General features: G+C 39.3%; 1 protein-coding gene across 1 annotated transcript in view; it reads right to left on the reverse strand.

Annotated features, from left to right (window-relative positions):
• Positions 1-2,457: 2,457 nt before the first annotated feature.
• Positions 2,458-24,085, reverse strand: part of IRS1 (insulin receptor substrate 1) — a 56,937-nt gene continuing 35,309 nt past the window's right edge. Inside the window, exon 2 of the mRNA XM_074592039.1 lies at positions 2,458-3,536. The gene's annotated coding sequence lies outside the window, so the exon portion shown is untranslated. The remainder of the gene's footprint in view (positions 3,537-24,085) is intronic.

A 24,085-nucleotide genomic window follows, 5' to 3' on the forward strand; every position in this document is an offset into this window, starting at 1 on the left:
GTTCCACACCATACATGCCAACTCAGCATCAAATTGAGCTTGAACACAGCAATCCTTGCAAAAACCCAAGTCTGTAAGTGTTGCTTGTGCTCCTGGAGACTGCTTCAAATGGTTTTTCCAACCCCATTCATTTTCAACCAATAGCACTAATAAATGCATTCAGTACTGAGTTTTTATAAACTGAAGCTGTCCCAGTAATAGAGCCAGAATGGAACTCAAATAATAACCAGAAACTTCCACTTGAAAAAAATTCAGAGCAAAATAAACTCCTGAGCGTCTGAGTTTTACTAGCTAATACAGGACTGATTCCATTTGCACATTTTCAAACTTAAAGACATGATAATCTGTTCTGTGGCACACAGAACAAGGGTAAAATAGTAGAGCACCATATTTTTGAGGCATTTATTTAAAAGGGTTCCGTTCATAATGGTCTATTTGTTAAAGTTTGCAATTTATAAGAATAAAAATCTATGCAAGAAAAGAATCAAGAGTTTCAGGTTTGGTTATCAATGCCTTTTGCTTCAAAAGCCTTTTCAAAACACTTGCTTAACAGGCAAGTTTAATTTCACTAGGAAAAAAGTAATGATTAACATAAAACCAATGCACGTTAACATCATTAACAAACTGTTTCTCTGGCCGCATATTACTAGTAACATGAACGGAAACCTACCAGACCAGCACTATCCTCCCCCCCCATTCCCTTCCGTAATGACTACTGCCAATTCCTACAATTTTTTAAAATGCATATTTTATAAGCAAAATTTGCACACAAGCATATCACCGTGAAATACTACTACCAGGATTAAACGTACTCACTAATGCTTTTTAAAACTTAACATTAGCTTCCGGTACCTACAGACCTGTTATTTCAGTAATTGCTAGAGCATGCAAATTATCTGAAACAATGCAAAGCACAATGGCGATAAAATACTGTTCTATCCAAGGCACTTTAACATCAACATGAGCTAATATTTAGCAACCAAACCAACACAGTGAACATTTATGTTAACTCATTAAGCTGGAGAAGGCTGTGAGCAAAAGGATTGGGGGGTGAGGGCTTTTTATATTTTTACTTCAGAACATATGCAGGTTTTCATTGCAACTCAACCCCATTAAAAAAAAACAAACAACAACAACAACAAGAAGGATCTTAAGTTAAAATGAAAATGGGTAACTTACAAATGTAAATACTGGTCTGATGCACCTGGCTTTCTTTTTAAAGCAAGTGCTGCCTTCTTAGGTATTAATGGTTCTTTGGAAAAATACATACCAATGTTTATCAAGAGTAATAAGCAAGCTACTGTGGATCGACTTGTCCTTTCCTACATAAAAAAGAAGCAAAGGCTGGTGTCTTTTACTGATTGGTATCAGCCTCTTTGGGAGGAGACTGTTCTGTCAGCAAAGGCCAAGACTTGCAGAGGCAGCACCCTGGGCAGACACACGTCCTTCTCAGGCTGCAGCCTTGCCATGCAACACCATCCTCAAATCGGCCAGCATCACCACTCGTGCAATTGTTCCCAGTGATCTGCAATGATTTAAATATTCTTAAGCTGCAAGTCCTTTCTTAAGTGAATATTTTGACTAGACATGGTAAAAGCGGTTATATATGTGCAATAATACCAGCAGATGTAAGGGAATGGTAAGCCTCCAGCAAAAGGAAAGGTGCAAAATAGCTGTGCAATGGCCCCTTCATCTATACTGCAGTCAGAAGAGGACACTGCATTAACCACAGCCTAATCCCAGACATCACAAACATCTCAGGGGAAAGAAATAGCTCCTTTGAGGGTGTGACAGCGTTCCCACAGGGAGAGCTGATGCTTTGAGTGCCTGCCTTTTCCTGATATAATAGGAATCCTGTCAAATGTGCACTGGTCCATGGAGTTGCTTCGCAGAAGCAGGAGGAGGGACCAACAGGGACCAGACATGTCTTCAAGTTCAATTATCACTTCAAGAACATTTTACTTGGAAATACATGATCTCAGTATTTTTCCAGTCCCCAAAAGAATTAAGGCTCCGCAAATGCTATGCACAAAAGAATTTTTATCTGCATAGAACCAGAGCGCAGCACAGGAGAGTCGCAGAAGAATTCTTCCTCATCCTTCCTCTTGCACCGATTTCCAGACAATCATCTGGGCCGTTCTTTTTAAGTTCTATGCTGAAGTCTTGCTATGGCTTCTAGTGACTTCACTTGCTGTGAACTCTTCCACCAACTTTAAGTGGAAGGAGGGCTGTATCCTGAAGATTCTCCAGAAAACTGAAATAAGAGCTTTAGTGAAATAATTCAAGGAAGCATACTCCCTACTACACCTAATTACACTTGACTTTATTCTTAAGCTATGGTGCTCCACAACCATTCTCAAATACACACAATGGAAACATCAAAGAAACCTGGTGGGACAGTTTGAGATATTTGAGACGGCTTACCAAGAAAACAAAAAAACCCAAAAAACCACTACAGCAGATAAAACAGTATCTAGTTTATTACATATAGAAAGAGATTTTCAGAATTTACAAACACCCACATTTTCATTCCAGGGAAAGAGTCAATTGGAAAAGTTCTACCCTTTTTTGTTTTCAATTTGTTTTGTGGATTTCGGTTGGTTGGTTGGTTGTTTTTTTTTCTTTACAATATATACAATGGAAGACTTTGATTTCTTTTTACCGATTTTTTTTGTCAGTTCCTGTGCAAGTGATGAATTCAAGTTGACACTTGTAAATACCATGTACAGTAATGTTTGTCTTCATTGTAGTTAATACAGACTATTATTTTACAAGGAGTACAAAATTATTTTTCTTTTGGAAAGAACTCAACTCAACATCAGGGTTATCTTACAACTGATAGTATCAGTAAATATGACTGTACAATCAAGGCCCAGGGACCAATGACTCATATTATATTATTTTCTGAATTACAATCTTAAAACAAGAATAGTACCCTACTCTATTCTTAGAAGCCTTGTTTTAAGCAGGTTTCCCACTCTGTTTACAACAGAATATAGTATACCTCAGTTCCACATCAAAAAAGATGTGCTGTAGGAAAAGTTACATTTTAATTAAAAAAGTACATGTATAAATCAAAACCTATGTTAAATATTTAATACTCTTCAACCAACATTAAGTTTTGTATGTAATAATTTACAATGATGATTTGTCATACAGGTTTTCAGCAGCAAATGAAGTTGTGTAAATGTGCTAGTAAAATACCCATTCTCACCATGACATAGTGGTGGGCACATCAGTTCATTGTGGCCAGCTAAGTCCTTATGGTAGAGGATGAAGTAAGAGAGACTCATTGTCCAGGTGTCACAGTGCTTCTGCTTGGCACAACACAGGATGTGCAGCTCAGTCAACTAACTCCTGAGGTTTGTGTAAAGTAAACAAACTGAACTGGATGCATCGTACCCATTTACAGAGGAAGAGGAGGAGGAGGAGGAAGAGGAGGAGGTGAGGTCCTAGTTGTGATAGCATGAAACATTTATAGTCTTGATACCCATGAGTTACAAGAAGGATTTGCTGAGGTTGTATAGGTCATCATTCTGAAATTGAAAGAGAAAGAAAATTAGCATCATGGGCACTCTAAACGCTTTTCTGTAATTATTTCCCTCCCCCTCCTTTTTTTTTAAATTTTATTTAAAAGAGTTATCATCCAAACTGAAAATGTTAGCGCCTTGAAAAATTATGGCATACACAGTTGAACTGTACTCAAGCATCTGAATCCCAAAAGCATTTAAAACAGATGTTGGCAATAAAATTCAAAGCAGTCAGAAATACATTTAAAACTTGCAAGAGATTCACCTAAGCAGAAACAATTTAAGTGTCCATACTGATTAACTACGACAAGCTCCCATGCCAAGAGAAAGAAAAGCTCAAACCATCAGCCTGCTGGTGGTGTTTTTACCCACAGCAAGAAAGATTCATCAGATACCAGGGCTCCTTGCAGGGCTTCCTGGCCACCTGCTAATACCACAGCTTGCATGAGAAGGATGACCTAGGAATGGAGCATTAGGGGTGCAGAATTACCATTCCCTTTTGACATGTAAATTACCAAAAAAAATTGCATCCAGAAAATCCACAAGTTTGTTTACATTCAGCTTCACTCTCTGAGAGAGGCCTGGGTCCTGCAACCCTAATAAGGCACAGCACAGGTTTACTGGGGAATGAACGTCAGAAGCTGCCTTTGACCCTGTCCCACCAGTCCTCCTCATCTCTTGGCTCCAGCCTCCCTGACCTAGCACATAGTGCAATTCTCTCTGTCAACAAGTCCTCTCAACTCCGCTTTTCAGTTGATTTTACACAGGCAGGTCATCAGCACAAGGGCTCTGATCACCAGCGACGTAGTGCGCAGCGGGCTGCTCTTGGTACCCGTGTGCCTCCTGTCCTGCCAGCAACCCTGCAGCAGATGCTTTGGCCCTGTCCCCACTGGAGGACACAGGGGGGAGGTGGCAGCCCGTGGGGTGCCTCCCCGCTGCACCCCAGGCCCTGCCGCAATGGCTGGCCACAGGCACGCAGAGCCAGGCGGCCACGCAATCCCCAAGCCACCCCAGAGCACAGCCCCGTCCTGCTCTCTTCGCACTACCATCACAGGCAGCCATACCCACTGGGGACTGAACAACACACCACTGAAATGAATACTATTTTTGTTTTAACTGGGGTTAGAGAACTACCATCATTTACATTTCAGGAGTTTCACCTAAAATCTGATGAAGCAAGACTTAGATTTTACATAAAAGTGTGTCTATTTCTATATTTGATATTAACTATGCTCCTGAAAAGATAGGTAAACAGCGCATTTTCCTCAGTACAAATACAGGCTTCCCATAGACACACTGGAGTAAAAAAGCTGAAAAGACCTCCTGTCCTATATTCTTTAATTGCCCAAGAAACAGAATTTACTTTGTGTGGTCCTTCAAGTGAAAGGAAAGCCTATCCCTGCAAATGATGTGTGGTATGCTGTGAAAACTCCCCAGAGAATTATCTCACAGATCTCTTATTTACTTTCAACTTTCTTTTGCACTCACATTGCGATCTAGTGGAATGTTCCTACCCGAATATCTATATACAGCTTCACATAGCTTTGCAGCTTTCAACTACGTTCGACCTAAAATTAGCCAGTAATGCCATACTTTATTAATAAAGATGAGCGACAAAGGAGAAATGGCTTCATTTAAACGAAGGAGCAAAGCGTGCGTGATTTGCGTGCTGCATAACTGAGGTGGGTGTTCCACACCCAGCAGGGCTGGAGGAACGTTGGGTGCCCACCAGCTGGGCTCCATGGCCCAACCTGCCCTGCACGTACAGGGCGAATGGAAGGAAAGCAAGGAACAGCTTCTCGACATCGCCAGACTTTTTCCTGCCAAGAGATTTTAAGTACATAAATAACAATTTGCAGTATCAGGACCGAGTATTATGCCTCTTCACTAGTACTCAAGTCATCTAAACTCAAATACATCACGTATTGAACAAAATGGTCTGTCCGATCCAAATCCTCATCAATTCAACTAATATGGTCAAGACATCATCACAATTGCTACTAGCGAGCATTCATTCCTGGATTCAGGAGTCAGAAACGCAAAGGAAGAGCGCAGCAAGTCTATCTGAAAAACAAAACACTTCCTAGAGGAATTCGCTAAGAAAATAATACCGAGGAAACCCACAGTTACAGAAACACAGACGCTCACATACTAGAGTCCTGCGCATGTGTAAAAAGAGTGCAAAAAACACAGCAGGCTGAAATATCCAAGAGTTTGACACTTGGGATAAAGAGCCAGAATCATGCAGGACACAAACTGGCTGCATTTCATACAAACTTCAGGTGCAGGTATGACAGGAGGCAGGGGCACGGAGCAGTTTCCAGCTTGTAATTACACCTCCAATATCTTCAGCAGTACAACATGGAAATCTACTTGTCACCCGTTGATAAAAATATAATCAGTAGCTTTTGTTTTCTTCTAATTTTGTCAGGGAAAAAAAATCAGACACTTTGCTACATACCCCCTGAGATCATTGATTGCAATGATCTGTTTTCACACCCCCAACTCCTCTGACAAACCTCTTCCCACAAAACAAAAATGGTGTTGTTGAGAATGACAACCCTTGCTACTATTACAGGACAGCAGTGCCTGTCCTGTCTGAATGCACACAAAGACGCCTAGAAAACAGCCATTCCGAGAGCAAAGCTGGTCCTTCTGAGAGCAAAAGGTCACTGGAAATACACTCGACCTGTGAGGCCTTGAATCCAGGCAATTCTTGTTTGTGCATAACTTATACCAAAAAGCCCCATTCTCAATTTTAGCGTACAAATGTTCCTTGCTGGACTTAAGAGAATATTTCTTACATTTTTGACAAAACAATCTCAACCTCCTCTCTCCTCAACGAACTATTACAGTGTGTTTCAAGGCGGAAGTACCTTATTGGGAATTGAAGTCATCGGCTGGATACTTCATTGTTTCTTATCAACAGCCATCAGCATTTCCTTAACAACACATAAAAACAGTGCAGAAGACAAGTGTTTTAATAGAGTGTGCTAGGACTGCAGCGAGCTGAGGTAAGGATCATTAAAACTACTGACATCACTGTTGGCAACCAGAGAAAAGGGAAAACCTGTGTTTAATCTATTTCCTATTCACCACAAGCTTCAGCTGGAGTCCCCAATAATGCAGCTTGTGGTTGACTTTATGGAAAAAATTAGTGATGCAAGAAAAACGTTCTGAAACAAACAAGCATCTTTAAAAGTTACTACAAGGTACCTTTGACAAGTAGTCTCTGCTCAACATCTGTTACAACACACATGCAGATAACACGCATGCACGTTCCAGCTGGCAACACTTTCTTCTCAAAGCTATTAGTCCAGGCTGCATACGACACAGCTAACTGTAGTTCCTATTACAACTGGAGTCCCATTCTTAAATCCAGTAACTAAAAATAAGTCGATACTTCATTTTATTTCCATTATCAGGGAGCTAGAGAAGGAGAGGAGTGTTTAAAATTTGAACTCTCTAAGAGCAAAGCGTCTAGACAATGTAATAATATATCTTTCCTGAAGTTAACAGAATTTTCATACATAAAATAGATGTGTTGTTAAAATACATGTAAAGTGTAATTCTTACTCCTTCCTTACAATCCATTCTCTTTGAAAAGTAACCAAGGAGGAACAAATACATCAAAAGAAACAAAAGTAAAAACTCAAGCGATCTTCAAGCAAAAGACTTTCCAGTAGCCAATTTAAACTTTTATTTATTAAGGGCTACTAAGGACTATGTTTCTTGTCCGTAAAACACCAATAGAAATGCCCTTCCAAAGCGACATTTCAAAACAAGTAAAATAAAGTGGAGTTGCTGTTGAAGCTCCATGATCATTTCAGCAAGTAAATGCAGCTACTTTGTCACTGATTAATATGTAAAGGCAAAATGTGGCTCCCAAACCTGCTTAGTACCCTGTGACACCTTCCCAGTGTTAGCTGGACATCTGTTTAGGAAACAACTCTCCATGTAACAGAGCCAGGTCAATGAAAAGATGACTCCTGACTGAAGAAAATGCTGCTTCCAGATTTGCCGAAGGAAAATAATTTCCCAACTCTGCCATCAACCTTGCTAAATCAAACCTATTCTCCAAAACTACATATCCCACCAGCATCTCATTTGAAACAATGAACAACATGGACCGGCTGAAGACTCCTCTGTCAAAGATACTAGTTACAAATAAAAGGTTTTAAAAAGAAAATGCATTTGTTATTTAGGATCATATATTGTATCCTATTCTGTGTAGATTAAACAGTGATTTACTGCATAATGAACACATCTACCTAATATAAAAAACAAAGCTCGGGAACAAAAGCTCAAAATAAAAGATAGTTATTATGAAAATACAGCGGGGACTGGTGCAGAATTTCACAAGTCGCGGTCTGCGCACCGCCTGGGCACCCTTTGTCTGGGCACGTACAGCCGAGTGTCTTTAGAAACCTGACACAAAGTAAACACATTAAGGAGTCCTGAAAAACTCATTTGCAGCTCTTGTCTTGGTGACATTTGCATGAGTCATCACCTAATTATAATGAAACGGTGCACACCTACTTAAAGGCTGAATTTATCCACATGTTGTGCTCACCATACTGATGATCATAAGTAGTACCTGTTGACATTTTTCCTGGCATTAGTAACATGTGCACAGATATGGGAAGAATCCCATTCGGATAAATTAAAAACATCAACCAAAATTTAAACTAGCTCGAATAAGTTCTTTTCAAAGAGATGCAAATAGGTTGTACAGTTTCCCCGATCTCACATGGACCGTTGCAAGAGTAAAGGAATGCAAGAAGAAACAATGGTTGCTCTATATGTTAATTGCAGCTTGAGTACTAACAAAAGGAATTCAAAATAGAACTAAACAAGGTAATTACAACATTGCTATTTCACTTGACAGGCTATAATCTACATTTAATAAGCCTAGATAAGCGTTTCTTCATTGTACCCCAAAATGCGTGTTTCAGCTTCCTTGTGAATGCCAGAAGTGGGGAATTACCACGATCCGGTTCCACCAAGTCCTTTCCTATCAGGCCGAGTAACCAGATTTGGTGTTTTCATCTTTTTTTTCTTATTATTATAGGTAATCATTCACTGATGGAGGAACCGAAGGACCAGTAATACATGGTACAGTCTTTCTGCTTATGAGTTCAGACTAAATTCACTCTCTTGCATAGCACTGAAAACAAGCAATCCTCACCACAGAGGAAGATTTTCCTCTTTTCCCCAGAAAGAGAAGGTGGGGAAAAAACAAAAACTAAGACACTTTTAAAATAAGATGAATAAGATGTTGAGCAGAACCAGGTTCTTAAATGTAAGAACCCATTTCCTGGGGTGTACGTACAGTGGGAAAACACAAACTAAACCACACACATTCTTTGGATGAGCTTCTGTCCAGCAAAGAATTCGTATGTTTGATTTCAACTTCACAGCATGTCAACCTGATTTAAACTCACTCAAGACAAAACTAAACCCATCCCTGAGGTCAGCAAGAAAGGCTGCTGCCACAGACAGAAAGCCACAGGCAGGACTGCCTGCCCCAAGCAACAAACACCGGAGAGTGACACTACCGGAGGTCAGATTTGCGCATTTCCATCTGTAAAGAGGAGGAAACAAGCCAGGTCTCCGCACCGATATATAAAGATACTGGAAAAAACTAATTCACCAAGTTTGTATGTAGAAAAAATATTTTAGAGATCTCCTGCTCTATTACACAAAATCAGCAGCAGTTAGGGGTTTGAACAAAACTGACTTAAGTACTGAACTTCTGATTAAATATTTAATCTTTTCAATTTTGGAAAAAAAAAGTTACTGAACTTTTGCTTTTCTTGAAGAGTAAAAGAAAAAAGACACGACTAAGTCTAGAAGGAAAGAGCTTAAATTCAATTGCCTGTTTTGTAAAGAAATTCTACAACTTTTCTTGTAGTGATACAGCAAAGTGATAAAAAAACCCCCAACTGTCCAACACTAGGAAGTTACCAAAAAAACACAATGCAGCCCATCGATTTTTCTTTGTTTGTTTTTATGAAATGGAAAACATGGGAAGAGTATCTCTCTCTAAAAAATGTGACATTATAAGTGGGATTCTCATGCTTGTTTCTTCCAGTTTTGTAAGGGCTGAAGATCTGGATCCGTCCCCTTCCTTTACTAGTAGTCCAGCTGAGTAATCAGCTAAAGGTTGAGTCCAGCTTACATGAAAAGAAATTCCCTTTGTTTCGGGACTAAGAATAATGATGTTACTATGAAGCCAGGGAACGCAGGATCTCATGAGATCAATACTCCAAGTTCATCCCAAATCTTCTCATAATGCTTCTCTAATATCTTGGCAGCGTTGTTTGTGTTTGATATCCCTCAGATAAACCCAATACTGTCCCAGGGTCTCCTCTCCTCCCCTCCCCCAGACGGCAATGATAAGAAGGGGTATCAAATCTAAATGTGTATCATCTAGTTAATAGCTTCGGCCTTCACAGGACAACATTGCTTCTGTTTTTAAGATTTAAAGAAACTTGTAAATTCAATGGCTGGGGTCATTCATTATTTTTGAATTATTTACTGTTCAGTTCACCAAGTTTTCAGAGTCTAACCCTGAAGAATTTGGGGCATTCATGCTTCCCCTGACGACCCAATAACCCACTCCCAGTTCAAGAAAGCCAACAGTGAAGTGTACTTTGTATGGCTGCATCCTTGGAAGAGGAAAACACTGCTCAGTATCTTTATCAAACATATAACTATATATCAGCCATATTAATAAGGGAAATCCAGAAACACAACTTCATTATGCAATTTGTTTCTCAAAGGAGTTTTCTTAGCGCTTTTTTTTTTTTTTTTAAATTACTTTTATCGTAGTTTGGAATTCAGTAAAACTCACCAATGCTGTGAATCATTACAACTGCTCTCCGTATGGGGAAGCAGATGACTTGTGTGCCTTTAGATGCACTCACACGCCCTCAGCTTGTTAGCAATTTAAACATACACAATTAAATTTGACCAAACTTGAGTGCACTGAAGCTGTGCTCATATTATATCAACTAAATTACATCAGCAGTGGAGCTCAGGAACACATAACACCCAGCCTGCAGCTACTACATAATAAGACTAGATCTCAGCTGCTGAGTTTTCATTTTCATTATCTTTCTGTGAATTTGTATTTCACATGCCTTTCCTGGCATTATGGTTTGGTTCCCCATTCCTGCAGCCAAACTTTGCCACTTTTTCCTGTGCTTTTCTGCCCTGACTTTATAATGCTCATTTTCTGCCAGATTTACTTTTCTCTGACAACTTCTTAAAAAACCCTACCTAAATAGCCTCAACTACCTTGAAACTATTCTCATGATACATGCTAAATTGTGAGAGTTCCACCTTAAAGCAAGGATTCACACCATTTGCCTTAGCTAGAGCCATTTTCCTCCCAATGGACAAATAAGAGGAAAAAGTAGAACAGACAGAAGAAAAATGGCATTTAAAGGGAAGACATACAGAAGCCCCACAGGGGGATAACCTGGCCAGCTGACCTTCCCTTTGAAATTTTGCCAGTGCAAATTAAGTAGCTAGTCTGCAGCACTTCTGGCAGCAGCATGGGAAGGAAGTTCTGCAGCGATTTTGGATGAAACACTTCCTCAATTCCGAACAACAGCACATTAAATATCAAAAAAGGATAACAAGGAGGTGCTGGAAAACACATTCTGAAAAACATGCCAAGAAAACAGAAGTGGATAAGAACAAACGAAATGTCATAAAGTTGACAGAACTGTAACAAGAAGCTTAGAAAGCCAAGGTAGAAGCAAAGCATCCATTATTTTGACACTGTTTGCTATGCTTTAATACAAAAACTGTACCATACAGCAGAAATAACAGTTGAAAACAAATCAGAGGTAGTGCTTTTTAGAAGGTAAAAGGAGAAGGCCTTTGGTAAAAAGCAAAAAGCAACAGTAAAGCAACATTACAACTTGAAGCTGGACGAGAAAACAATTATTTAACCACAGATTTAGGTTTTCACCAAGATAGCACCATGAGTCTGACATCAAATTAATTACATTAACTGCTCTGACCCATTGTTTTCTCCCATGTAGAACAAGTAGATAACAAATCTTACAAGTCTACGACATCTGACATGAATTTGTTTCAGTAAGAATGTGTTTTCATGTACATCCACGTACACTCACAATTTATTTCTAGTTTCTAGTAATTTGTGCTCATTTGACCTGACCTTTTTACCTTCTCTCTCTCTGCCATAAATTGCAAAACTTCTCTAGGTGGAGTCATACGGCATTTTCCCCTTCCTAGCACTTCAAACCCAATGTTCAGAATCCTTTGACACTCAAGCTGACAACTGAAAACTAAAGCATCAGCCATGCCCAAAAGCTCTTCAACAATAAAGTGCTGTGGCTGGGGTATACAACCTAGAGGCAGGTGGACAAACACACAACTGGACGCAGAAAGACCTGAAATCTAATTCTGCTTCTTGGTTTATTTGCTATATAGTTTTACTCAAGTTACTTTGTCTTGGCCTCACGTGAAACAGGTAAAATATCTACCCCATACATTTTCCTCATCAAATTTTCTTGTGAGGAAGAGAAGTCACGATGTCTCGAACACACGTAGTAACTATAACGATCTAAGGAATTAGGTTTGTGCCTCAATCTTCTGTATTTCACAGTGAGATGAGGGCTGCTACCTGACAGAAGAGTTCAAGCTGTGTCAGGGGCCAGGCAGCAGGGTGGTAAGTGTCTTGACAGCACCCACATGATGACAGATGCAGGGCAGCATCCGGACACAGTGCTATAAATTAAACACTGGGCCAGCCATACATTGATGAGAATAAAAAGAACTGAAAAAATGCCTAATTCCCTGAACACTGCCTACAAACTGAAAAAGAGTACGGTATATGCGGGAAATATTAGTTGCTTAATACATGCTCTTAAACTGCAAGAAAGCATATGCATGAGGGTGGGGGCAAAAGTATCAATGCTTAAGAAAGTAAGTAACATTTGTGAATTCTGGGACTGTATATATTGTCAAGCACTATTCCGCATTAAAACAGATTTATAAAATTAAGTAAACTCTACATGCAAATATAATTTTTAGTTGTAAAAAGAAACAAAATTCCAACACAGGAAAAGGTGGAGAAAGACACAAAATTCCAACATAAGAAAATCAGCCTTTACTGGCAGAGCAAGAGCTTTACCGTTCTACTCCCACTGATTTAGCAATCAAGATACTCTGGACTGCGATGGGTTTAATATCAAAAACAATGCTGAGCACTTTAATGAGCTCTAAGGTATTTCATGGCTAAACTAATCACTGTACCATTTAAACACTGAAATACTTGTTTGTATATAGATTAGGTTTTCAAAACAATTGTCAAACAATTTATTTCCTGAAACCACAGTAACAGGAAAATAGTACATACAGGGTGATAAAAGGGAGCAAAGGAAATGTGATTCTGATTCAAAACAATGGAGCTACCTCAAGTCTGAAGTATATGGACAGAGGAAGCAGCACCTGTCAGGCTCTCAGGGAGGGGAGAACCCAATTTGGATACAGCTGTGAATTAAATCCAAATTATAAAGATCAATCAGACAAACCGAGTCTTTTACTGCTGTTTCTTTAAAGCGTCATTCAGTGAAATCCTAAAAGCCTGAATGACTGCCAATATTAAATTTTAAAGTTACTAACAGCCTAAATGGACTAATCTTCACTTGTTCAGTTGCCATGATTTGAAATGGGAAACTAATCAACAGTCACATTAATTATCTGATATAATTTTAACACCAATCTACCACTATGCAACTGTATAATTACACAAACAAAAGTTAAAGTAGGTAAAAGATTTTATCCTCTCAGAATTTGCAGTCAGACATTTTAATTCAATAATTCTTAATTTTTTTTTAAAAAAACATGCCACGTGGAAATTTTCCCCATATAATGAAAGTTGTTCACAACAGTATCAATAAGAATCTCTCTAGATGATAGATACTGTATTATTGTGACACATAAATCTTCCATCAGTTGTCAGATCTAGTATTAAGGATAACCCTTTAGAAGCTATTAGTATAAGTCAATTGAAAATTAAAAGCATATAGTAATACAGATTAAAGGCTTAGCACGCACACAAAAGGATCTGTACATGATACCATAACTCATTAAGATGTCTTGGTTAATCGTTGATTGAAAACATCCACTAAACATTGACCTTGACAAAATATATAAAAATTCAGCCTTATTACACCGTATGACCGTACTATATAATCTCGTAAAATGGAAAGTTCTCCATGTTCTCATAACCTAAAACATGAACTTGTACCATCGGCCACCCACCCTTCTTAACCAAGAAAGGAATTTTTAACTATGTTGGACCGCTGATAGTCTCAGTGATTACAAAAGTAATTGATGCTACATTTAAACCTTTCCCCCAGATAAGTTATATTAATCATCCTTTAATATTAACTTCATTCAAAAAGTTACTCAAAACACACATTAGACAGAACAAGGTATCTTCTTGAAACACAAATTCATTTAATATTATACTAGTTAAGCACAAATAACAGTTTTAGAAATGGTTTGACAAAATACTATATGACGAGCAGTTACTGAAACTGATATCTTACTGACTGTAGTACTGTTTAAATTAGTCTTGATGATGGAGCATAGTTTCCTTGATGTCCAAAACTAGGCATACCTTTAGCATTTAGCAGTTCAAAATCTGAAATGTGGTAGAAAGAAAAGCAAGCAGGATTAGGAAAGAGGGTGAACGTTTGCATATATAAGTAAAGGTCCTCAAGACAAATTACTGAGTTGGATGTTACTTTGTGCTTCCTTTCGTCATCAGGTCTTCTAACAACTGCGTATCCCACTATGGAAGTCTGTGTTACAGTTCAGCCATACCACAGAAAAACCATTGACTAAAATACTCTGAAAATAACTATTCTAGGCACATAAATATTTTCTTTTCCTTCAGAGTGACTGCTCAGTAGATTGCCCAACTGGCAGATAAAAAACAAGCCACTGAAGAGGCAAAGACATTCATCTGCTGCAAAGTAGAAATACAGTCAGCACAAAACCCAAAGACAGTGAAGTGATCGGAGAGGAAAGGAGGGTATGGCCACCACAAGTGACACGGTCACCAAGAAGACAACATACGTTGTGCCATGATCCAGAAACCTTAGCTTGCACTGTTTTCTTTGGTGTGGTTTCCTGAAGAAATGGAGTTTATGTAATTGGTAGAACAGAGAGCAGACCTCCTAAACAGGATGTAAAATTCAGTTTAACCAAAGACATCAAGTTTCAGATACACCAAGCTGCAGTACGTTTTGCAAAAAAACATGGCTGAGTAAAGGACTCTTTTCCTCAAGCACAGTTTTAATCCATGTGTTCCACGAGAAGGCAGAGCAAGCTGCTCAGCCCCCACCATCAGCCCCCAGCACCCATCTCAACAGCCCCTGCACCGTCTGGCAGATACTGCAGAGGAAAAGTGGCAGAGGGTATACAAGGGCACAACAGGGACAGTTAATAAATGTAAAACAAATCTATAGGAAAGAGGGCTTCATTAGTTCCACTGATCACAGATCATCTGTTGGTATAAGCAGTTTTGCTTGGAGCAGTATTTTGTCAGTACTATTACTGTTACGTTATGCAAAGAATGTATTAAATTCTTAAATATTACATGAGATTTAATGGATTGTGTATCACATGTAGGAGGTCAAACAAGGAGGGTAATGTTCCATTCAGCCTTATAGATATAATTTAAAAAACAGAAGACTGCATTATATTTCAAGGAGCAAGTGCAGATCAGACATGTGCCTGAGATGGGAAAAAGGCAGTTTGAAAAGCAATGGGAAAAAATAAAATAAAATATTTTAAAAATAGTAAAAAAAATATCAGTGGTTGTGACAAGCAACAGTGCAATTTTCAAGAAAGTTCTGCCACTCTGATCTTTGTTACAAAGGTAACCCAAACCACAGTAAGACTGTAACCAAGCTGCTATGCCATTGAGGACACACAGTACTAAGTCACTTCCAAAGCCAGTGCTCCACAGTAAGGAAGTTATATAGCATAATCCCTTTTAAAACCTTTTCTGCTTTCAGAAGCAATCTATATGAAATTCTCCCTGTATCCTTTCCCTTATCCAGCAGACTACTGCATTTGTTTTTTAAGTTCTTGTACATGTTTGGAAACCCTGCAGCTCCAGTGGCAGGGACTCCAAATGCCCTTGCTACACTAAGGAGATCATATGAAGAACAGCAGAAACTATCTTGACTTCTACTTTCCATCTGTATTTTCATGCCAGAGCCAAAAATGTTATGTCTAATTTTAGGTCCAGTTCTCTTAAATGAAGGCTTTAATTAAGATAAAGCTAGCACTTTTGTCATGTAACTTCCATTTTCATGGCCTTTTTCAAAAAAACAAACCACACACACAGCAACCAAAGAGATCTCAGTCTACGTTATTTAGTCCATCTGTTTTCCAGTAACAGCGGATTTTTCATATTATTAAAAAGTTTTTTTGCAAAGTACATTTCATCATTTAAAATCACATACAGAACAAAAGAAAACAACATTGCAACTATGTTGTCATAATGAAAAAAATATATATATCTGTCAGTTTAGAATTTTATCAGAAGGTATACTGCTTATCACACTTTTCTGCAACATTAATTTTCTATTTATCACATGTATTGTGCAGAATGTAAGAGTATAACACCACTGCCTATAAGTACGCATATATACAAAAAGGAGCTAAAGGGGGCTGTATTAGCATGAAAAAGGAAGTTCAACTGCATTACTGGAAAAAAAAAAAAAAAGTCCCAAACCAGGACAGCTCCCTGCCCCAGTTAAAAAAAAAACCAAATCACCCCCAACCCTCCATGTTGTCAGACCCAAATTACGATTCCCACTTCAAATTCCGAGGACTCTGAGAAATAAGAATCATCTTGGAAGGAGGAGAAGGGAAAAACAAAGAACACTTACTTTCTTCAGAGAAATACTTCCTATATTGGTAATGAGCGTTTCCTATTACATTTTCTCCAGTTTTAATAATTGCATATTAATCTCTCTTTAAAAACATTCTTTTCAACTTTTCAAACTTACTTCATTTCTAGTTACCAACTATATGGAATACTTAACACAATGTTTAATTTTCATTAAGAATTGTGACAATTGGAAGCCAGAGTTTCTGCAGCATCTGTAGGCATCTTGTTCTACTACAGAGACAGTATGATGAAGTACAAACGCAGGAACCTTTTCTTTCTATACATCAGAGTCCTGGTATTTCAGCAAGGTAAAACAACCTTTTGAATTTTCCTTTTTGTCTGTGATTCTCTTCTAGCTAAAAGTCCTAGTTGCTAGGAAAAGATGCATCATGGTCCGTGGAAGCAGACGCAATGGGAGCCGCAGCTTTTAGAAATCGTAACTGAAAGGTGTAGCAAGTTCTATTATAAATGCAACTGGGCATTTTTCAGTTTGTTAAAGTATTGGCATAACAAAGCATTGCTTTCAAACAAATACAACACCTGAAATGGAGTGATTGCTTCCTTCCAAACTTCAAGGTCACTTCAAAAATCTGCAAAACATCAGAGCTGTCTGAACTATTGGTTGGAAAGGATGAAAAAGGAATAGTGTTCTCATCTCATCGAGGATGGTTAAATTCTTTTAGATAAAGCTTTCCAGTGAATTTTGACTCGAGGGGACTGGTAACAAGCATGGGAAATTTCAGCCTTAAGCACTGAAAGTTGTCAAAAAATACAGGCAAATTAGATGTTCTGCTATTTTGCCATCCCAAACGTAGCCAATACAGACATTCACATGACTTTTAAAGTGGAAATCTTCTTGTAATACACATTTTTCAAAATAAGCAACTTTGCTAAAATACCCTAAACTTCCTTATGGGGCACAACATAATGATTATTTTAAAGCTAGCTCATCTTAGACAATCAGATTTTTGCTGGCACAATCTTTACATAACTGTAAACACAGCTTTTTATTAAAAAAAACAAAACACAAACCCCCCTCTTTTGCTACTATTTTTATTTGTCAAGTGTCTTCCAGATGGGCTTAAGAATACATCCACACATGCTCCCATACTCTTATCTCCTTTCCTGTGCTCAGATGCCTCCTTGCTGCTGCTATATTATTTCTCAGCTTAAACTTTCAAGAGAGAAGTAAACGACCAAGTTTTTCTGCACTGTTCTTTCAGTCAGAGCAATCTTACGACGACAAAAAGTAATAATGTATTTAGATGTGTAAGATTCCAAAACTGTATATTTTAAAGGTTGAACTGGCCACTTTGGTTATACAATGCATATGAAATATATAAAATATTAACCCACTTAACTGAACGAAGCCATGCTGCACTGAAAGTGAGATCACAAAATTAACGGAAATATAAGAAAGGTGAACAAGGTTTTGGAAACATCCCACAGTTACAATTTAGATGCAATGATTAAACCAGGGAATAACACAGATGTCTACTGACATTTTGTTTTAAAAGGTTTAAAGATAACTTTCGCCTTCACTTAAGGGTTTACAAATCAGATTCAGTTACAGGAAAACAATGCTGCAACCATCATTTACAACAAACCCTAAAGTTAGTAAGCACAAGTCATTAGCAGTAAGAAATAGATTTGAGCATAAAGAGAGCAGGTACCTGAGCTATGGGAAGGGCAGTCCATAAAGCACTTCTCCCAAAGTCCATAAAGGACTTCTCCCGCTCCCGCCCTTGTATTCCAGCTGCTCCTTTTGACTTCATTGACTGTCTTAGTGCAAGTATTTCTATAAGCCAGTATCACTTAACTTTCTTTTATTTAGGAGACTGATATGCAACTATAGACACTATGTTTATAAAATTATAATCCATATTCTGTAATATGTAAACAAGTACCCGTTACTTACAAGTCATAGATGAGCATAGTATTAAATAGTAATAGAAATCACCTGCATTTTCCTTTTCCAATTGTTTATACTTCTAAAGCATCCACTCATTAAAATATTCTCCATACAAATCAAAACATGTTGTGCCTGAATGAAGGACAAAACAACAGTAGTTTTAAAACACCGCATTTCCTGCAATATTATGCAAATTAAACTTCAGTCTGCAGTCTGAGTCGACAGGGCATTTCAGAGGGTATAGCAACTGGAAAGGTTACTACTGTCAGGTGGCAGGGAGAAAAAGGCACACTTCACTCTGTTGCACAGATTACCCATACCACCACCCAAGCAACCTTCATATTGCAATCATTTATACAGCTGTGTTTTTATGCGAGTTAGCCCACTTTTTGCCTTCATTTGCCACAAAAGAGTTTTTTCCTCTCTCCGCCTCTGTCTATACACACCCAGGTAAACTCTATGCACGCAGATTGATACATACAAGTATATACATATACACACACAACTCAACATGTCCAAGCACTTTTTGTTGATATAGGCTAGCATAAAGCAAGATTTATTTCAGCATTTCCTTCAAAAGTCTACAGTATGTGCCATCTTCCACGTCAGTACCAATCAGAGGTAAAAATTATGTGCACAGATTTATAAATCATTAGAAAACAATGCACTCAAAACTTATGATTCAGAAACTTTCAAAGCTCTCATCACTCTTGTCCTGAAGCAGCTTACAGGCCGACCTTTTGAGAGATAAAACACAAACACTAAAACCACTTGCCAGTTGAGGGATAGCCTTTGTGTGATCAACATTGCTTCAAAATATATTATTACTTCACGCTAGCATACCTTTTGCCTTCATCTGCCACAAAACAGTGTTCAAATATAATTCCGTAACCTGCTCTATAGCAGTATCGAAAAGAAGTTCGGTTAGGCAAGAAGCTGGGTTTCCCCAACAGGGGAAAACAGATGTAGTTAAAACCCACAGATATAATCTTGCGTATGTCTGCAGACTCTCATAAATAAATCCACACAGAACTTGCAGCTGGGATTTTAGACATTTCATAAATAACGTCAGTTCATGGTTTGCAAACCTACCTGAAGTCAACAGGAATCGATGATTTTCTTTCCTGTGTATCCCAAAATTACCTGTAGTTGCCAAATGATATCTCAGCTACCACCTTCTAAATTAAGCCACTGCTAGTAACTAACTGAGCTGGCAACTCACTTGTAAACAATGTTTCTAGTAGTTTTGTTAATTGTAATTATTTGGTATAGTTTTTATTTTAACTTAATAAAAAGATAGCTTCTATAGAGGCTGAGGTCTCTTGTGAGAAAGTAACTTTTTCCTTTCAAATGTGATTTTAACCTTTATCAGAAAAAAAGACAAGAAGCTTTAAAGAGGCCCCAGTACAAACAATACTAAAATCAATGTTAACAAGCCATACTTGGCCTTGCTATAGTTTTAAACCATTCTCTGCAGTTGGTGGCAATTGTTTCTGTGAAGATCACATAAAGTGTTAGTACCCATATATGCCAACACAAAAAAAAAATACAAAAAATTAATCTAGTGTCTACACATGTAAAAAAAAAAAATAAAATAATTCACACCCCTCCATCTTACAGGCTGTAAAGATGACATGGAAACAGCAGCCATTTATAAATCAGTGTAACACTGGTATACCAGGAGGGAACTCATTACTTGCTTTGACTTTGAAAAGAATTTATCTGTTCTTCGGATGAAGTTACAGCAGAGAGGCCCCACCAGCCCCTCTTCACCTTCTGTGGATTTGGCCCCTTTCCAGCTCGGGAAACTAACTGTACTCCCTGCTCTACAACATGCAGCTCCCTGTGCAGCAGCTACTTTATTTTTAAACTTATCGGTCCGGTGGTGGGAAGTCAAAAGTACCAGAATGGATTATTTAGCCTTTAATCACATTGGTGTTTGAGAAAAATACAGATTATAATTTTGAAAGGCCATTACTAAACATGTTCTATTCACAGTGCAGAACAACAACTCTAACAAGCCCTCTGCTTCACATTTTTCTTCCATCATTTCATGTATACCTTTCCTTTGGAAAAAGCAGATACTTGGGTTCAAAGCCCAAGACGAGCACTAAGCCCTAGGCTAAAACACCAAGTTAAACTGGGGGGGGGCATGCATGTGCCTATGTGCACACTTCAGCAGCTGCTAAACATCCCGAGATATTAGCCACTGCGCAGCAGCTGCAGCAAATCAAACTCAGAAACCTTGCTGCACCTCCTAGATGTTTTGGTATGCACTAACAATTATTTCTACGCTACAACTGAACAAAGATCATACGAACAGAGCGTAACTAAGCCAAATAGTTCTTCCAAAGGAAGAATTACATTAATATTAGAAACCCACAGCATCAGGTCTTCTAACGCAGTGCATAATCATCGAATGAGGAGTATTTTTTTTTAAAAAGTAAAAAGGCAGTGCTAGCTCTGTTTCACGTACAGCAAGATATTTATAGTAACCACATATAATGAAGAACAAGCAAGAGTATCATACATGTCACTAATATGATCATTATGCTGCAGTTTTTCTAGTTACCACAAACATGCAAACATTTGCATGAAGTAAGATAAGAGCTCTAACTTATACTAAGAAGAAACAACATGAGTTAGCAAGGCTTTTGACACTGCCTCCCATAACATCCTCATTAGGCAGCGGAGGAAGTATGGGCTAGATGAGGTGACGGTGAGGTGGATCGAGAGCTGGCTGTGTGACAGAACTCAGAGGGTTGTGATCAGCGGCACAGAGTCTAGTTGGAGGCCTGTAACCAGTGGTGTCCCCCAGGGGTCAATACTTGGTCCAATTTTGTTCAGTATATTCATTAATGACTTGGATGATGGGACAGAGTGTATCCTCAGAAAGTTCGCTGATGATACCAAACTGGGAGGGGTGGCTAACACTCCGGAGGGCCATGCTGCCATCCAGCGTGACCTGGACAGGCTGGAGAGCTGGGCAGAGAAGAACCTAATGAGGTTCAACAAAAGCAAGTGCAAGGTCCTCCACCTGGGGAGGAAGAATGCTAAGCACCAGTATAGGTTAGGGGTGGACCTGCTGGGAAGTAGTCCTGAGGAGAAGGATCTGGGGGTCCTGGTAGACAGTAAATTATCCATGAGCCAACAATGTGCCCTTGTTGCCAAAAAGGCCAATGGAATCCTGGGCTGCACAGGGAAGAGTGTGGCCAGCAGGTCAAAGGAGGTCATTCTCCCCCTCTACTCTGCACTGGTGAGGCCACAACTGGAGTACTGTGTCCAGTTTTGGGCTCCCCAGTTCAAGAGGGACAGGGAACTGCTGGAGCGGGCCCAGCGAAGGGCAACTAAGATGATTGAGGGACTGGAGCATCTCCCTTATGAGGAAAGGCTGAGAGAGCTGGGACTCTTCAGCCTGGAGAAGAGAAGGCTGAGGGGAGACCTTGTTATGGCATACAAGTATCTAAAGGGTGGGTTGAAGGAGGACGGAGCCAGGCTCTTTTCAATGGTTCCCAGTGACAGGACGAGGGGTAATGGGCACAAGCTGGAACATAGGAAGTTCCATTCAAATACACGGAAAACCTTCTTTGCGGTGAGGGTGACAGAGCACTGGAACAGGCTGCCCAGGGAGGTTGTGGAGTCCCCTTCTCTGGAGATTTTCACGACTCGCCTGGATGCAGTCCTGAGTGATGTGCTCTAGGCAATCCTGCTTTAGCAGGGGAGTTGGACTAGATGATCTCTAGAGGTCCCTTCCAACTCTGAAGATTCTGTGATACACGTCATGACAAACCAAAACACCAAGATTCACACCAGATGAGTACCTCACACCCACGTATCTTAACTCTCCTGAGCAGTGCTTCTTCCTAGCATTCTCCTCATCCTTCTAACTGTTCATTAATTGTTCCATGATATACCTACACGCATTTGCCAATATCCTTCCATAAGTGTGCTTATAAACAGAATGCAACACTTCAGAGAGACAGCTATAATTACTTCAAGTTTCAAAGCATATCTAACAGCCTGCTGGCTCTTCTGCATGTCCCTGAACATCAGTTGGGAACCATCATTCTACATGTATCTATTTTTGTAATTTTGGAAAGACTGCAAATAACCTTGAGATAGTGCAACTGAACTGCGCGTTGATAAAAAACACTTATTGGGGGGGAAAAAAAAACCGAAAATTTCTGACTTTCACTGTATTTTGTTTTCATACCATTCACACAATATTTTGAAGGAATTCGCCAACTTAATTTTTCTTTCCACACTAGCAATACAAAACATCAGGGTCACACAGATATATCCATTCTTCTTAAAAAGCCAAAGTCAATCAACTATGTAATTACATTGCTTTCTTCTATAATTAGAAGATACGATATGTTGGGGAAAAGACTACATCAAGTCAACATGCTGCCACAGCATTAGGTAAGGGTAAGGGTGTACTCTGCAGCACAGCTGTGTGTGTCTCCCTCAGCAGAGCTTCAACGCTTGCTAGAGTTTTCCTATCTGCTCCAATGAAAACCAAGCTCTCTAGGTTTCACTGCTGGCTGTTTATGCGAAACGAAAGTTAGAAGCCAAGCTGAGCACCATCGGGGGGAGTGGCAGTGGCGTCAAGACAAGTCTGTAGCCAAGTAAGAAGATGCAGGAGAGCTCCTGGTCTCGTGCTTACTCAAGTAAGGAAATAAAGGAAGTGAATTAAAGAGTTATGCCAGTAAATCTCACCCTGCAAAGCAGATTTTGAGATGACAAAAAGGCAGATGCAGGTTTTTAAGTAACATAAAATACAAGTGCATTTCATAGCAAGCCAGCTACCCTTCTACATAACTAGTCTAAATGCCAATTACAGCAGACAATTTGAGCTGAATATAAAAAGCCACAAATCTCACAGTTTGAGATAACTTCCAAGGAGGTGTTAAAGTTAACTTTGGAACTATACAACAACACCTCAGCCTTCTCATAGTGAATACGTTACTGCAGAACACCCCGGAAAGGGCAACCATGCTCGTCAAAGCACCCTGTGATTTGTGGGCACAGGGAGGTTGAAGAGATTATGTGGATACTTCACATATTTCTCCAAGAGTAACAGCAGGAATTTTCTGCTTACAGAACTTCAGGGATGAGAACTTGGCTGTGCAAAATACCAGTGGCAAGATTTTAGCTAGTAGCTTTAGTAATCCCCACATGTGACCGGGCTACAGTCACTCCTAAATGCGGCAGCTGGATTAGCAAGGCTGCCATGGGAATACTGCGACGGCTGACATTCTGCAGCACCAATAACCTGCGACAGGGAGAGGACAGCGATCCTGCCTGCAGACAGGGGCTTGTAGTCTTCAGCACTTGATCTTTCTATTAAAATAACTCCTCCGTTCTAACTTCAAATGCAACAGATTGGCTGCCATCCCGCACTAGCCAGAACTCAGAATACAGTTTATTTGACAGATGATCAGATGGTTTTCTCCCTTTCTGTCAGGCTCCTTCTACATTTGATACAACCAAGCTGCATCTTTCTGTTCATGGTAATGTACTGCAGCCTGCAGCAGCAGCTGGGGACGGTAGATCTTGCTGTCCCCTTTTTCCGGCTGGTTTGGAGCTGCATGTTTTCCACCGCCTCTCCTATGCCTCTGGCTGCTTGTAGGATGCAGCTGCCCAAGAAGCCTTCCCGACACACTACATTACCATCAGTTACCTCAT

Source organism: Larus michahellis, chromosome 6 (genome assembly GCF_964199755.1).
Source record: "Larus michahellis chromosome 6, bLarMic1.1, whole genome shotgun sequence".
Classification (NCBI taxonomy): domain Eukaryota; kingdom Metazoa; phylum Chordata; class Aves; order Charadriiformes; family Laridae; genus Larus; species Larus michahellis.